Raw genomic sequence first — 13,006 nt, forward strand, 5'->3', positions numbered from 1 at the left:
GTATCTATAAATAGCCATAGGTACCGAGTTTACCTGCCTACCTGTTCATTGTATGTTGACACGCCTCATTGCGTATCTTCGTCACGGTCTGTTGACTTCTATATTGTATGTCTGTCCCAGTAGAAGTCGGCGCGACCAGACTTTATATTATTGAAGTCCAGGTGAAAAAAATAGATGATATTCAATCGGCATTAAATTCGCACTCCGTTAGAGTTCAAAAGGTCGAGGTCAATGTTAATGATGTTACTGAGGTTACACAGGAATTAAAAGACAGTACTAAATTTATCAGTGACATGTATGATGAAATAAAAGTAGCTTTAGACAAAAAAACGATGACATTGTCAAGGTCGATGCTAAGTGTAAGGACTGTGTAGTTAAAGTCGATGGTGTTTCAAAGGATTTGAGCGCACAGGCAGACGAACTTAGGGAAGCTGTCACTGACCTACAATGTAGATCTATGAAATGAAACCTGGTGTTTTCTGGTCTGAAGGAATCTAGTGGGGAGCATACTGAATCATTGGTACAACAATTTATACAGAATGAGCTGTGGATTGACGATGTTCTGGAATTCGGCAACGTTCATCGGTTCGGTAGACAACTTGGTAACAAACCTCGACCTATTGTAGCGCGTTTCCTATACCAACATCAACATGACATGGTATTGAGTAAGGCGTTTCGGTTAAAGGGCAAGCCTTATGGTATTAATGAACAATTCCCCGAGTCGTCGAGGAGGTACGTAAAACACTATATCCCATCGCAAAGGAATTGCGACAGCGCAGACATAGTGTGAAGTTCGTCAGGGACAAAATGTTTGTCGATGGCAAACTCTATGACGGCAGTGTTACTGCAGAAGTGCAGGACCATGATAATACATCTTTTCAATCTTCTGCAACTAGGGATCGCGCATCATAAAGCAGGAGAAGACAACGTGAGCCTTCTAGGTCTGATGGGAGAGTGTCCTCCAGGCAACCGCCATCTCAACGCGCCAAATATGACAACGTCACACGATCGCGTGACAGAAGTGTAGATGAGGATGAGACGTTAGAAAAGATCGTCACCAGATAGGATATACAGGAGAACATACATACATGTATCCACTGTTAAGATATGCTCCTAGAATATACACAGAGATTTTTGCAATAAAATCGTAAACAATGATTTTTTGGGAAATTTTGAAGGATGTGATATAGTTTTCCTTAGTGAGTGTTGGGTAAAGGATGATTTCTCAGTAAATGGGTTTGAATTTTTCCCGCCGTTCAAGAGAAGTAGATGTAAGGGAGGGGATATGATTTGCTTATTCAAACCATGGATTAAAGAGTACATTTCACTAGTTTCCGTTAAAGCTGATAGTGTCGTGTGGATTAAATTGGATGGTAAATTATTGGGTAATAACATTGACACATACATATGTTTTGTTTATATTCCGCCAGAAAGAGCGACCTTTTACGATAATTATGACGTTGATATTTTTGAAAGATTGGAATCAGACATTGCAAAGTTTACTGGGTTAGGTAACGTTTATGTTACAGGGGATTTTAACAGTAGAACTGGTAGGGATAAAGATTTTATTTCCTTTGATGTATTGCCGAATACTATACATAACATTTTAGAGAGCTTTATATCATATGACGATGGAAATTACAGTCTTATTCGTAATTCTGAAGATGCAGTTGTCAATCAATTTGGGCGTCGCTTACTAGAGATGTGCAGATCAACTGATTTTAGAATCATGAATGGTCGAACACTGGGTGACAGCAATGGTAAAATAACATTTTATAACGCTTTAGGTACAAGCACCATAGATTATTTACTTTCTCATAGTGATCATATGGATGATGTGAGGGATTTTAAAGTTGGAAACTTCAGTGACTTTTCTGACCATGCCACGTTGTTTTTCAACTTGTCGGCATCTTTAAGTAATACTTGTAATTGTTGTGTCACTAGTGAACGGTGTAAAGTCAGTTCGGTATTATGGAAAGAAGAGGCAAAATATAAATCTGATGGAAAAATTGATGAGAATAAATCTTTAATAACCGCCTCATTAGATGAATTAGAGAATACTGCAGAAAGTATTGATTTATGCTTAGAATTGTTGACGAACAATATACATTCTGTTTTTGATGAATTTTGTGTCAATGACAAATTTGTGTATAAATGTGATTGTTCATGCCACCAGATGACTAAACGTAAGGTTCAAGAGCCAAATAATCCGTGGTTTGATAGGAAATGCAAAAGATTGTATAATGAGTATAAAAATTAATTGTATTCGTTTGATAATTGTAGATCCCCTGGCAACAGAGAAATATTAGTTCGTCAAAAGAAAACGTATAAGGTTTACGAATCAAAGGTAAAACGTAATTATCTCCAAATGGAAGGAGATATGTTAAACATATTAAAGACAAATGACCCCAAATCGTTTTATAAGCATTTTTCAAAAAGGAAGAGTCGAAATGCAGGAAATTTATGCCTGGACCAGTTTTATGATTATTTTAAAGGTATCGCTAATAATACGGTTGAGTGTTCTGAAGTAAATTTGGATCAAATAAGAGATTATGAGTGTAAATATCCTGAACTTGACAATGCTTTTAGCCTTGAAGAATTATTAGCTGCAATTAAGGGGTTGTCTAGAGGTAAGTCTCCAGGGCTAGACGGGATCCTTAATGAATATTTCATTGAGTACAGCGATGTCTTTGCACCAGTTTTATTGAAACTATTTAATACGATTTTACATGTTGGTTATTTTCCTAAAGCTTGGTCTGAAGGAGTTATCATCCCTTTGCACAAGAAAGGAGATAAAAATGACGTTAATAATTATAGGGGCATCACTTTGATTAGTCATATAGCAAAGCCATTTACATCACTTTTGAATAAGCGTCTGTTAGAGTGGAGTAAGAGTGAGGGCGTCATATCTGATGCTCAATTCGGGTTTAAGCCAGGAAGTGGTACCAGAGGCGCCATTTTTGTCCTTAATAGTTTAATTACTAAAACATTACAGAGCAATAAAAGATTGTATTGTGTATTCGTTGATTACAGAAAAGCGTTTGATAGTATATCACATGGTAATTTATGGCTAAAGCTTTGGAAATCTGGGGTGAGAGGGCGTTTGTTAAATGTTATTAAATCGTATATAATAGTATCAAATCTTGTGTAAAATTACATGGCGAGATATCTCCTATGTATGACCTAGAGGTCGGTTTATTACAAGGCGAATCTTTGTCGCCGATAATGTTTTCCCTGTTTGTAAACGATATGGAATCAGAACTTATTGAATCTAATTGTCAAAGTTATCAAATACAGATGCTTAACCTTTTCTTGATCATGTACGCAGACGATACTATTTTGTTGATGACCTTCAAAATATGCTTGACTTCTTGAAACGATATTCTGATCGATAGAATTTGTCCGTCAATGTAGATAAAACAAAGATTGTGGTATTTAGAAAAAATAAGCGTTTGTTTCCGAATGAGCAATGGAAATATGATGGTAAAGTTATTGAAGTAGTAGACAAGTTTTGTTATTTGGGTTTAGTTTTTAAATACAATGGTAAGTTTACAATAGCACACAATAATATTGCTATACAAGGCAGAAAATCATATTATCTTCTTAATCGTAAAATGAAAACGTTTATATTAAATGAAAATACAAAACTGTCATTGTTTGATACCTACGTATCATGTATTTTGAATTACGCTTGTGAGGTGTGGGGCTATACCACTGCGCCACAGGTTGAAAAACTACACTTGATGGTTTTAAAGTCGATTTTGGGCGTTAAAAGATCTGTTAACAATTCTATGGTTTATTTTGAACTAGGACGTTTTCCTTTTTATATAACGAGAAAGATTTTTATTGTTAAATATTGGCTACAACTATTGAAGACTGAAAACTGTATATTGAGGGCTTGCTATAATGAATTATTTGAACTTAACATTAAAAAGCCTAATAGCAAAGCAAATTGGGTTCATCATTTGAAAAATGACTTATGTTCACTTGGTTTTGGCGATGTATGGTATTCACAGAACGTACCAAATAAAAAGATATTTTTGTTATTGTATAAACAACGTTTACAAGATATTTTTATCCAAGAAATAAGAGCTAGTTTAGAAAGCTCGTCTAAGTGCATCATATATAAACACATCGTTGATACGTTTATCATACAGGACTATCTCAGTAAACCATTAACTTTCAAAATAAAACGAGTTATATCCAAATACAGATTAAATGCTCATTCGTTGAATATTGATTCGTTGAATACTATTGATCAGCTCTGATCATATACCACAGAGGTTTTCGTATATACAAAGTGCGGTATCAATCTGTAACCGTGCTATATAACGGTTTTATACCAGGTCGGGTATTACAGCCAGACTAATGTAATCCAACTCAAATATCGACAACTGTTTTTGATGTCTTTTCTGTAGCAGGTAATACTTCAAGGGTAAATTCCTCTGACTGTGGATCTTCATCTCTATCCTGCAAAAAACAACAACCAAAAAAAAAAAACCAGAACTGATATTTGTTTGTACCGAATAAGCTTGTCCAAGAATGACAACACAAAAGTCAAATATTTCATTTCACAAATGTTTTGTAATGCGTTTTCTTCTATAATCTATAAAATTGAGAATGGAGTTTAATAAACACAGCGATAAGGAGACAGATAAATAGATAAATAGAGAGACAAAGACACATATAAATAGAGACACAAATACAAATATCAATAGAGACACAAAGACACAGATAAATAGAGAGACAAAGACACAGATAAATAGAGACAAAGACACAGATAAATAGAGACAAAGACACATAAATAGAGAGACAAAGACACAGATAAATAGAGAGACAAATACAAATATCAATAGAGAGACAAAAACACATATGAATAGAGAGACAAAGACACAGATAAATGAAGTAACACAGACACAATTAAATAGAGCGACAAAGACATCAAACCAATTGAACACTTCATTATCGACAAAAATGTATTTCCCCTGAGTTCAGACAAAAGAAAATAACTTTTCGTTGGGGATTTAGTTAAAAGTGCAGAAAAATGAGCTTCCAACTATTGAATAGCTTACTGTTGTACCATGATTCGCTGGGGAAAATGAATGATAACCACGTGGAAATCTAGTAAAAAACTACAATTAATGTATTAAAGTGTACATTACACAGAAGCAGAGTGTAAATATTATAATTGCACAACATCCAGGCTCAAATGTACTACAACTAATATTAAACTTCACATTGAACTTAAGCTAGCGTTAAAGCATTACATTGTACTACAGCCAGTGTCAAAACGTTATATTGTACTACAGCCAGTGTTAAAACGTTATATTGTACTACAGCCAGTGTTAAAACGTTATATTGTACTACAGCCAGTGTTAACACGTTACATTGTACTACAGCCAGTGTTAACACGTTATAGTGTACTACAGCCAGTGTTAACACGTTACATTGTACTACAGCCAGTGTTAACACGTTATAGTGTACTACAGCCAGTGTTAACACGTTATATTGTACTACAGCCAGTGTTAACACGTTATATTGTACTACAGCCAGTGTTAACACGTTATATTGTACTACAGCCAGTGTTAACACGTTATATTGTACTACAGCCAGTGTTAACACGTTATATTGTACTACAGCCAGTGTTAACACGTTATATTGTACTACAGCCAGTGTTAACACGTTATATTGTACTACAGCCAGTGTTAACACGTTATATTGTACTACAGCCAGTGTTAACACGTTATAGTGTACTACAGCCAGTGTTAACACGTTACATTTTACTACACCCTGTGTTAAAACGTTATATTGTACTACAGCCAGTGTTAACACGTTACATTGTACTACAGCCAGTGTTAACACGTTATAGTGTACTACAGCCAGTGTTAACACGTTACATTGTACTACAGCCAGTGTTAACACGTTATATTGTACTACAGCCAGTGTTAACACGTTATATTGTACTACAGCCAGTGTTAACACGTTATATTGTACTACAGCCAGTGTTAACACGTTATATTGTACTACAGCCAGTGTTAACACGTTATATTGTACTACAGCCAGTGTTAACACGTTATATTGTACTACAGCCAGTGTTAACACGTTATAGTGTACTACAGCCAGTGTTAAAACGTTATATTGTACTACAGCCAGTGTTAACACGTTATATTGTACTACAGCCAGTGTTAACACGTTATATTGTACTACAGCCAGTGTTAACACGTTATATTGTACTACAGCCAGTGTTAACACCTTATATTGTACTACAGCCAGTGTTAACACGTTATATTGTACTACAGCCAGTGTTAACACGTTATATTGTACTACAGCCAGTGTTAACACGTTATATTGTACTACAGCCAGTGTTAACACGTTATATTGTACTACAGCCAGTGTTAAAACGTTATATTGTACTACAGCCAGTGTTAACACGTTATATTGTACTACAGCCAGTGTTAACACGTTATATTGTACTACAGCCAGTGTTAACACGTTATATTGTACTACAGCCAGTGTTAACACGTTATATTGTACTACAGGCCAGTGTTAACACGTTATATTGTACTACAGCCAGTGTTAACACGTTATATTGTACTACAGCCAGTGTTAACACGTTATATTGTACTACAGCCAGTGTTAAAACGTTATATTGTACTACAGCCAGTGTTAACACGTTATATTGTACTACAGCCAGTGTTAACACGTTATATTGTACTACAGCCAGTGTTAACACGTTATATTGTACTACAGCCAGTGTTAACACGTTATATTGTACTACAGCCAGTGTTAACACGTTATATTGTACTACAGCCAGTGTTAACACGTTATATTGTACTACAGCCAGTGTTAACACGTTATATTGTACTACAGCCAGTGTTAACACGTTATATTGTACTACAGCCAGTGTTAACACGTTATATTGTACTACAGCCAGTGTTAAAACGTTATATTGTACTACAGCCAGTGTTAACACGTTATATTGTACTACAGCCAGTGTTAACACGTTATAGTGTACTACAGCCAGTGTTAACACGTTACATTGTACTACAGCCAGTGTTAACACGTTATATTGTACTACAGCCAGTGTTAACACGTTATATTGTACTACAGCCAGTGTTAACACGTTATATTGTACTACAGCCAGTGTTAACACGTTATATTGTACTACAGCCAGTGTTAACACCTTATATTGTACTACAGCCAGTGTTAACACCTTATATTGTACTACAGCCAGTGTTAACACGTTATAGTGTACTACAGCCAGTGTTAAAACGTTATATTGTACTACAGCCAGTGTTAACACGTTATATTGTACTACAGCCAGTGTTAACACGTTATATTGTACTACAGCCAGTGTTAACACGTTATATTGTACTACAGCCAGTGTTAACACCTTATATTGTACTACAGCCAGTGTTAACACCTTATATTGTACTACAGCCAGTGTTAACACCTTATATTGTACTACAGCCAGTGTTAACACGTTATAGTGTACTACAGCCAGTGTTAACACGTTATAGTGTACTACAGCCAGTGTTAAAACGTTATATTGTACTACAGCCAGTGTTAACACCTTATATTGTACTACAGCCAGTGTTAACACGTTATATTGTACTACAGCCAGTGTTAACACGTTATATTGTACTACAGGCAGTGTTGACACGTTATATTGTACTACAGCCAGTGTTAACACGTTATATTGTACTACAGCCAGTGTTAACACGTTATATTGTACTACAGCCAGTGTTAAAACGTTATATTGTACTACAGCCAGTGTTAACACGTTATATTGTACTACAGCCAGTGTTAACACGTTATATTGTACTACAGCCAGTGTTAACACGTTATATTGTACTACAGCCAGTGTTAACACGTTATAGTGTACTACAGCCAGTGTTAACACGTTATAGTGTACTACAGCCAGTGTTAAAACGTTATAGTGTACCAGAGTCAGTGTTAAAACGTTATAGTGTACTACAGCTAGTGTTAACACGTTATAGTGTACTACAGCCAGTGTTAGCACGTTATAGTGTACTACAGCCAGTGTTAACACGTTATATTGTACTACAGCCAGTGTTAACACGTTATATTGTACTACAGCCAGTGTTAGCACGTTATAGTGTACTACAGCCAGTGTTAACACGTTATAGTTTACCAGAGGTATAGTGTTTAAAATTAATACTGTAATGTTTACCCGATTTATATCTGGATATTCGATTCCGCATCGGAACTTTCGTCGGATACTTTCCGGGATACAGCAACACACATAGTCACACACGGGTACGACCAGTCCTGGATCAACATGCTCCTCGGCTGTTAATAAGGGAAAGTTTTAGTTTTCTGTTTCAAATCTAAGACGTACTTTGTATGTTGCATGCATAATTGGTAAGGATTTCTAGTATGTTTTCGACATCTGTTAAATTATATGTGACAAATCTAGTTGCGTCCGATCTAATATGACATGTATTATGATAAACAAGCACTATTTCTGCGTATAGATACAATTCAATATCATATTTTACCTTGTAGACGGCTAACCAGAGTTCCAACAATGAGTACCAAACATATCCCCATCGGCGCTAACTATTTATAGGATAGAGAGTATAATATATCTAGTCCTTGTCTGTAAATGCAGGTAGAATACAAATACATTAAATTTTTCTTTGAAAATGAGAATGTATATAAAGATTTATTTTTTTTATTTCATTCAGACCACGCATCTGTTAATATGTTAGATAATCTCAGTATTTAAGACCTTCTTTGTTAACCTATAACAACTTTATGACTCTTGCCCTGACCGGGCCTCGAAGTCACGATCTACGGCATTAAGATCAAATTCCAGTCTATTTTTAACTGTGTTTTAATTCTTTTCGTGAAACTTACGGCCCGGACATGACTGGAGATGGAGTTGTCATTGTTATATAACTTGAAGTATTCCCTGTTGCTCCAGCTGAAATAAAAAAATCGGCAGTGGTGCTATTAAAACCAGGACAACTCTCTGTTGAAGCCGGCTCCAATTTTGAATGCACTCGCGTTCCTTTCGAAACCAGCTTTCCGAAAGATACCCATCCTACAAAGAGGACACACACCACACCACCGACTAAGCCGCCCTGGAAAATCAGGATGAAACCGCATATAACATGTGTACCACTTATGGTGAAGAAATAGTCATTTTAGTCGAAGTACATATACATTTTATATACAATGCATTGCCATTCTATTTTGCAATATTCAGACTCACCAGTGCGTTTGCTTTAGGTACAAACCAGCCGAGGATGAATAAACCTCCGATTGTACCACCCAAACACGCTCCAGTTATATCCAGTATCTGCATTAAACATGTTTAATGTAAAGAAGAAAAAAAAGAGAAAAAAAATAATAACAAAAAATAAACAAAAAACAAAAAAACAAAATCTTTCACATCTTTAACGAAAAATTTCTGTGCGTATTTATAAACTTTTTACAATTACCATACACACTTTTCTTTTTCGCTTCAAAAATCAGGTCAGTTGGTTCGAAATACAATTTACAGAAACACAACATTTGTTTTATCAATTTCAGAATGTATTCAAATCACAATTATTCACAATTTAAAATATCAGATAAACCTCATATTGACACGAATCTGATTGAAAAAAAAAAAATACTTATCATACCCTCGACACCGGCCCTTCTATGCCAGATATACCAAATGCAATTGCTATTGCCAATCCTCCGAAACCTAGCACTGACAAAAAAAAATCATTTTGTAAAAACTCAATAAAATAATCAAGTCATTATTACTATAGGAATTGCGCAAATTGTAAGAACATTCATCATTTTCTTTCACTAAACGTTATAACTTTAAAAGTTATGTCATTGCACATCTTAATTTGTCTAAATAGTTTAAATGATGTATCGAAATAACACCAACTATGTTATGTATTAGCTACAGAGATTTATTCAAACCACAAAACTAAATGAAAATGTTTTGATGTAAACACAATAACAGATTTCGAACAGAAAGGGGGGGGGGGGGGGGGGGGGGGGGGGGGGGGTAGTATTTAAGTATGTTCATGATTAAGTAGGGAACTGGAACGTCCAATGATTGTTGGCAAAAACTATTTATGCCGGGGATTTGCTACAATATTTCAAAAGAATGAAAGACTATTTTGCCATTTTGAACCATCTACCGTACATAACACGATTCAAGCATACAGAATTATTGAATATTGCGTGTGAAGGTATATGATTAGATTGTGAAAAAAGGACGTGTATATAATCTTAATGAATCTAGTAATACTGTATATCCCGAACAATGAATGGCAAACCGTATCATACAGCTGTTTCGTCCCAAGTGATATCAGGCATTGAGTAGTACTGTCCCAAATAATGAATGTTCAACTTTATCATTTAGCTGTTCCGTCCCAAGTGTGATATTAGGGCTCAAAAGAAGGAAACCCAAACTGAAGCTTAGCAGCTGTTTTAAATATAAACAACGGATGATACAGTCGTCTCTTAGTTTAAAAGTAATTAAAAACACATCATATTCCGCGCTGTTAAAATTATTACAAAGAATCTGAATGCAGTATACATTATAACTTACAATTTTGTTGTATCGACGGCAAACGATCTCTCTGAAAATCAAATTTACGAAATAGGCATATATGTGTCGAAAATTGAAATTTAGATATAGCCGACCTGTTCTCCTATTAGGATATTGACGGGAAAAATGAAATTTCTCTACCTGATAATTGTGCGATTCGAATTGCCCGTTTTTCAGACATAGGCTTGCAGTGTGGTTTTACAATATCCTCCCAGAATATGGCAGACATCCCACTTAACACCGAGGACATCGTGCTGTAAGGAATAAGAACATATGCTTCCATTGCTTGTTTCATGCTATCCGTATAATTAATGTCACAGGAATGTCTTACATGTCGCCAAGCAAGGTAGAAACTAGATACTAAAAATAAAATGAAAACAAACTTAAGGTGTATTTTATCACATAATTTAAAAACTTAAATTTTGAAAGGATTTAAAATTTAAAGTAAAACTATAAAGGACATTATCAAACGCAGGCAGACATTTTGTTGTGCGATTTTTAATATTAATGACACAACATAGGTAACGTTAATGTGCATATGATGACGTCAGAATAGATAAACGACGTGCGCAGCCGATTAAAAGCGTTCCAGGGAACATAACTCTAACGAGATTTACCGGATTGGAGGTCGATACCGAGTGTATACTACCTGAGTGAGGCACTGAACAGAGCTGCCAGGAACAGTCCAGGGAGACAGGGGGTATCCTGGAATATATCTCTTACCATCACTGCTATCAACTGTAAAATAAATCACAGACATTTAAGGATTGATTGTCAATTTTGTTGCTTGCATGGACTGATGAAGGGAAGTGAACCTCGTGCAAATGAAGTGAACTGCGAAGCAGTTCATGTACCATTTGCACGAGGTTCACTTCCCTTCATCAGTCCATGCAAGCAACAAAATTTATTTGCACGAGGTTCACTTCCCTTCATCAGTCCATGCAAGCAACAAAATTGACAATCAATCCTTATATTTACGTTAACCAAATTTAAAACTTCGCCACCAGATTGCAAAATTCGGTCGCAACAGTGTAACGTAAGTGCGTCACTTTGTAACATTGTTATACTTATCGTACATGTGTGCACAGTAGTGGAACAGCAGACAGTCAACTATTCTCGTCGCCAAGGCAACACAAAATATAGTGCCATACACGTTTTGATTATTACGATGTTGATACACAAAGATACGATATTTTCAAGGTAAAATATTCATTCATAACAAATATTTATGATTTTGTATAATAAAAACTTAGCAATACCCATATAAATACGAATTTAAAGTGCAGTGTTGACAGTATAGTATGTGTGTGATTTGGTCACTCGAGACACAGGGACTCGGTTAAAAAAAATGATGTGATACAGTCTAATAGCCGGGATATTCAGAGCTCGAGAAAAAGTGTAACAATGTGGATTTTAGTCGCAGGTTAGCTGGTGATGTACATGGTGATCTTGACATATTGGATTTCATTGTCGCACTGGCGTTTTGGGATGTAAATTCTGATAATAGTAAGTAAAGAAACATTGATTTGAAAATTGGCGGTATTCGACAGCCGGAAACTTGTGTCCTCCATATGTTTAGATTGAGTCAAATTACGACAATAATGTGTCCCTGTTCTCGATATAGCATACTTCTGCAACTAGTCTGTTTTGTGTTGTTAAATAGTGTTTAAATTGAGATTTATTTTCTGTGACCACTGAAATGGTATTAAGCATGGCATTCGAGATACAGCTAACGTTAGACCTACTGCGCTACGTAGGTCATGAGCTCGGTGCTATCGAGAGTGTCAGTGTTCTGTCAGATCCTGTTTTCTAAACTGTCTGCATTATACTGGCATTTTTATTAGCACATAAAGCGGCTATTCCGCTTGTGTTCATATACGTTTATAACAATGTTACACAATTCACAAAGTGAAAGTGCATTCAAATCTGAGGCGGTACAGAACTCGATCGCCATTGTAAACTCAGTTAATGTATTCACACGCCGGCAAGAAAGTGATTCGTCTCTCAGAACAGAAGCACGCGACCCAAAATCTTCAACGGGAAATGAAGTGATCTGAGTTTACTATGTTCATTGAGGCGGAGCGAAGTGAAAATGTAAATATTAACGATTCTATTTCCTAGACCGAATTTATATTTGTTCTTCATTATCATCGAGCTAACCTATTAAAATCAACTTTAAGCCATAGGAGCGATGACTGTGACGTTATCAACCAAAACATTTAATAAAACGTTTATGAAGTGACCTTAGACTGATTTTTTCAAATATGATTAGCTTTACCCTACATGCTCATATATCATGACGTCCACAATTCTAATGAATCTTCAATGGTAATAACAATAAAATGCAAAGGTCAGTAACTTTCTCGTCGCTGTACCTGGTTCTGGTTGTTGACTTGATTGGCTTCAAGAGGATCACAACCT

Source organism: Pecten maximus, chromosome 14, assembly GCF_902652985.1.
Source record: "Pecten maximus chromosome 14, xPecMax1.1, whole genome shotgun sequence".
Classification (NCBI taxonomy): domain Eukaryota; kingdom Metazoa; phylum Mollusca; class Bivalvia; order Pectinida; family Pectinidae; genus Pecten; species Pecten maximus.